This window comes from Petromyzon marinus, unplaced genomic scaffold (genome assembly GCF_048934315.1).
Source record: "Petromyzon marinus isolate PM22_M1 ecotype Great Lakes invasive population unplaced genomic scaffold, UKy_Petmar_22M1.pri1.0 PM_G_Scaffold_15, whole genome shotgun sequence".
NCBI classification, from domain to species: Eukaryota; Metazoa; Chordata; class Hyperoartia; order Petromyzontiformes; family Petromyzontidae; genus Petromyzon; species Petromyzon marinus.
Window position 1 is genome coordinate 3,151,308 of NW_027422706.1, and position 6,000 is coordinate 3,157,307.

A 6,000-nucleotide genomic window follows, 5' to 3' on the forward strand; every position below is an offset into this window, starting at 1 on the left:
TGGGCTAATGATAAAATAACGGTACTCACTGGGCTAATGATAACATAACGGTACTGACTGGGTTAATGATAAAATAACGGTACTCACTGTGCTAATGATAAAATAACGGTACTCACTGGGCTGATGATAAAATAACGGTACTCGCTGGGCTAAGGATAAAATAACGGTACTCGCTGGGCTCATGATAAAATAACGGAACTCGCTGGGCTAATGATAAAGTAACGGTACTCGCTGGGCTAATGATAAAATAACGGTACTCACTGGGCTAATGATAAAATAACGGTACTCACTGGGCTAATGATAAAATAACGGTACTCACTGGGCTAATGATAAAATAACGGTACTCACTGGGTTAATGATAAAATAACGGTACTCACTGGGCTAATGATAGAATGACGGTACTCACTGGGCTAATGATAAAATAATGGTACTCACTGGGCTAATGATAAAATAACGGTATTCACTGGGCTAATGATAAAATAATGGTACTCACTGGGCTAATGATAAAATAACGGTACTCACTGGGCTAATGATAAAATAACGGTACTCACTGGGCTAATGATAAAATAACGGTACTCACTGGGCTAATGATAAAATAACCATATTCACTGGGCTAATGATAAAATAACGGTACTCACTGGGCTAATGATAAAATAACGGTACTCACTGGGCTAATGATAAAATAACGGTACTCACTGGGCTAATGATAAAATAACGGTACTCACCGGGCTAAGGATAAAATAACGGTACTCACCGGCCTAATGATAAAATAACGGTACTCACTGGGCTAATGATAAAATAACGGTACTCACTGGGCTAATGATAAAATAACGGTACTCACTGGGCTAATGATAACATAACGGTACTGACTGGGTTAATGATAAAATAACGGTACTAACTGTGCTAATGATAAAATAACGCTACTCACTGGGCTAATGATAAAATAACGGTACTCACTGGGCTAATGATAAAATAACAGTACTCGCCGGGCTAATGATGAAATAACGGTACTCGCTGGGCTAAGGATAAAATAACGGTACTCGCTGGGCTAAGGATAAAATAACAGAACTCGCTGGGCTAATGATAAAATAACGGTACTCGCTGGGCTAATGATAAAATAATGGTACTCGCTGGGCTAATGATAAAATAACGGTACTCACTGGGCTAATGATAAAATAACGGTACTGACTGGACTAATGATAAAATAACAGTACTCACTGGGCTAATGATAAAATAACGGTACTCACTGGGCTAATGATAAAATAACGGTACTCACTGGGCTAATGATAAAATAACGGTACTCACTGGGCTAATGATAAAATAACGGTACTCACTGGGCTAATGATGAAATAACGGTACTCACTGGGCTAATGATAAAATAACGGTACTCACTGGGCTAATGATAAAATAACAGTACTCGCCGGGCTAATGATAAAATAACGGTACTCGCTGGGCTAAGGATAAAATAACGGTATTCGCTGGGCTAATGATAAAATAACGGTACTCGCTGGGCTAATGATAAAAAAACGATACTCGCTGGGCTAATGATAAAATAACGGTACTCACTGGGCTAATGATAAAATAACGGTACTCGCTGGGCTAATGATAAAATAACGGTACTCGCTGGGCTAATGATAAAAAAACGATACTCGCTGGGCTAATGATAAAATAATGGTACTCACTTGGCTAATGATAAAATAACGGTATTCACTGGGCTAATGATAAAATAACGGTACTCGCTGGGCTAATGATAAAATAACGGTACTCACTGGGCTAATGATAAAATAACGGTACTCACTGGGCTAATGATAAAATAATGGTACTCACTTGGCTAATGATAAAATAACGGTATTCACTGGGCTAATGATAAAATAATGGTACTCACTGGGCTAATGATAAAATAACGGTACTCACTGGGCTAATGATAAAATAACCATACTCACTGGGCTAATGATAAAATAACGGTACTCACTGGGCTAATGATAAAATAACGGTACTCACTGGGCTAATGATAAAATAACCATACTCACTGGGCTAATGATAAAATAACGGTACTCACTGGGCTAATGATTAAATAACGGTACTCACTGGGCTAATGATAAAATAACGGTACTCACTGGGCTAATGATAAAATAACGGTACTCACTGGGCTAAGGATAAAATAACGGTACTCACCGGCCTAATGATAGAATAACGGTACTCACTGGGCTAATGATAAAATAACGGTACTCACTGGGCTAATGATAAAATAATGGTACTCACTGGGCTAATGATAACATAACGGTACTGACTGGGTTAATGATAAAATAACGGTACTCACTGTGCTAATGATAAAATAACGCTACTCACTGGGCTAATGATAAAATAACGGTACTCACTGGGCTAATGATAAAATAACAGTACTCGCCGGGCTAATGATGAAATAACGGTACTCGCTGGGCTAAGGATAAAATAACGGTACTCGTTGGGCTAAGGATAAAATAACGGTACTCGCTGGGCTAATGATAAAATAACGGTACTCGCTGGGCTAATGATAAAATAACGGTACTCGCTGGGCTAATGATAAAATAACGGTACTCACTGGGCTAATGATAAAATAACCATACTCACTGGGCTAATGATAAAATAACGTTATTCACTGGGCTAATGATAAAATAATGGTACTCACTGGGCTAATGATAAAATAACGGTACTCACTGGGCTAATGATAAAATAATGGTACTCACTTGGCTAATGATAAAATAACGGTATTCACTGGGCTAATGATAAAATAATGGTACTCACTGGGCTAATGATAAAATAACGGTACTCACTGGGCTAATGATAAAATAACCATACTCACTGGGCTAATGATAAAATAACGGTACTCACTGGGCTAATGATAAAATAACGGTACTCACTGGGCTAATGATAAAATAACCATACTCACTGGGCTAATGATAAAATAACGGTACTCACTGGGCTAATGATTAAATAACGGTACTCACTGGGCTAATGATAAAATAACGGTACTCACTGGGCTAATGATAAAATAACGGTACTCACTGGGCTAAGGATAAAATAACGGTACTCACCGGCCTAATGATAGAATAACGGTACTCACTGGGCTAATGATAAAATAACGGTACTCACTGGGCTAATGATAAAATAATGGTACTCACTGGGCTAATGATAACATAACGGTACTGACTGGGTTAATGATAAAATAACGGTACTCACTGTGCTAATGATAAAATAACGCTACTCACTGGGCTAATGATAAAATAACGGTACTCACTGGGCTAATGATAAAATAACAGTACTCGCCGGGCTAATGATGAAATAACGGTACTCGCTGGGCTAAGGATAAAATAACGGTACTCGTTGGGCTAAGGATAAAATAACGGTACTCGCTGGGCTAATGATAAAATAACGGTACTCGCTGGGCTAATGATAAAATAACGGTACTCGCTGGGCTAATGATAAAATAACGGTACTCACTGGGCTAATGATAAAATAACCATACTCACTGGGCTAATGATAAAATAACGGTACTCACTGGGCTAATGATAAAATAACGGTACTCACTGGGCTAATGATAAAATAACCATACTCACTGGGCTAATGATAAAATAACGGTACTCACTGGGCTAATGATTAAATAACCGTACTCACTGGGCTAATGATAAAATAACGGTACTCACTGGGCTAATGATAAAATAACGGTACTCACTGGGCTAAGGATAAAATAACGGTACTCACCGGCCTAATGATAGAATAACGGTACTCACTGGGCTAATGATAAAATAACGGTACTCACTGGGCTAATGATAAAATAACGGTACTCACTGGGCTAATGATAACATAACGGTACTGACTGGGTTAATGATAAAATAACGGTACTCACTGTGCTAATGATAAAATAACGCTACTCACTGGGCTAATGATAAAATAACGGTACTCACTGGGCTAATGATAAAATAACAGTACTCGCCGGGCTAATGATGAAATAACGGTACTCGCTGGGCTAAGGATAAAATAACGGTACTCGTTGGGCTAAGGATAAAATAACGGTGCTCGCTGGGCTAATGATAAAATAACGGTACTCGCTGGGCTAATGATAAAATAACGGTACTCGCTGGGCTAATGATAAAATAACGGTACTCACTGGGCTAATGATAAAATAACCATACTCACTGGGCTAATGATAAAATAACGTTATTCACTGGGCTAATGATAAAATAATGGTACTCACTGGGCTAATGATAAAATAACGGTACTCACTGGGCTAATGATAAAATAACCATACTCACTGGGCTAATGATAAAATAACGGTACTCACTGGGCTAATGATAAAATAACGGTACTCACTGGGCTAATGATAAAATAACCATACTCACTGGGCTAATGATAAAATAACGGTACTCACTGGGCTAATGATTAAATAACCGTACTCACTGGGCTAATGATAAAATAACGGTACTCACTGGGCTAATGATAAAATAACGGTACTCACTGGGCTAAGGATAAAATAACGGTACTCACCGGCCTAATGATAGAATAACGGTACTCACTGGGCTAATGATAAAATAACGGTACTCACTGGGCTAATGATAAAATAACGGTACTCACTGGGCTAATGATAACATAACGGTACTGACTGGGTTAATGATAAAATAACGGTACTCACTGTGCTAATGATAAAATAACGCTACTCACTGGGCTAATGATAAAATAACGGTACTCACTGGGCTAATGATAAAATAACAGTACTCGCCGGGCTAATGATGAAATAACGGTACTCGCTGGGCTAAGGATAAAATAACGGTACTCGTTGGGCTAAGGATAAAATACCGGTACTCGCTGGGCTAATGATAAAATAACGGTACTTGCTGGGCTAATGATAAAATAACGGTACTCGCTGGGCTAATGATAAAATAACGGTACTCACTGGGCTAATGATAAACTAACCATACTCACTGGGCTAATGATAAAATAACGTTATTCACTGGGCTAATGATAAAATAATGGTACTCACTGGGCTAATGATAAAATAACGGTACTCACTGGGCTAATGATAAAATAACCATACTCACTGGGCTAATGATAAAATAACGGTACTCGCTGGGCTAATGATAAAATAACGGTACTCGCTGGGCTAATGATAAAATAACGGTACTCACTGGGCTAATGATAAACTAACCATACTCACTGGGCTAATGATAAAATAACGTTATTCACTGGGCTAATGATAAAATAATGGTACTCACTGGGCTAATGATAAAATAACGGTACTCACTGGGCTAATGATAAAATAACCATACTCACTGGGCTAATGATAAAATAACGGTACTCACTGGGCTAATGATAAAATAACGGTACTCACTGGGCTAATGATAAAATAACCATACTCACTGGGCTAATGATAAAATAACGGTACTCACTGGGCTAATGATTAAATAACCGTACTCACTGGGCTAATGATAAAATAACGGTACTCACTGGGCTAATGATAAAATAACGGTACTCACTGGGCTAAGGATAAAATAACGGTACTCACCGGCCTAATGATAGAATAACGGTACTCACTGGGCTAATGATAAAATAACGGTACTCACTGGGCTAATGATAAAATAACGGTACTCACTGGGCTAATGATAACATAACGGTACTGACTGGGTTAATGATAAAATAACGGTACTCACTGTGCTAATGATAAAATAACGCTACTCACTGGGCTAATGATAAAATAACGGTACTCACTGGGCTAATGATAAAATAACAGTACTCGCCGGGCTAATGATGAAATAACGGTACTCGCTGGGCTAAGGATAAAATAACGGTACTCGTTGGGCTAAGGATAAAATACCGGTACTCGCTGGGCTAATGATAAAATAACGGTACTCGCTGGGCTAATGATAAAATAACGGTACTCGCTGGGCTAATGATAAAATAACGGTACTCACTGGGCTAATGATAAACTAACCATACTCACTGGGCTAATGATAAAATAACGTTATT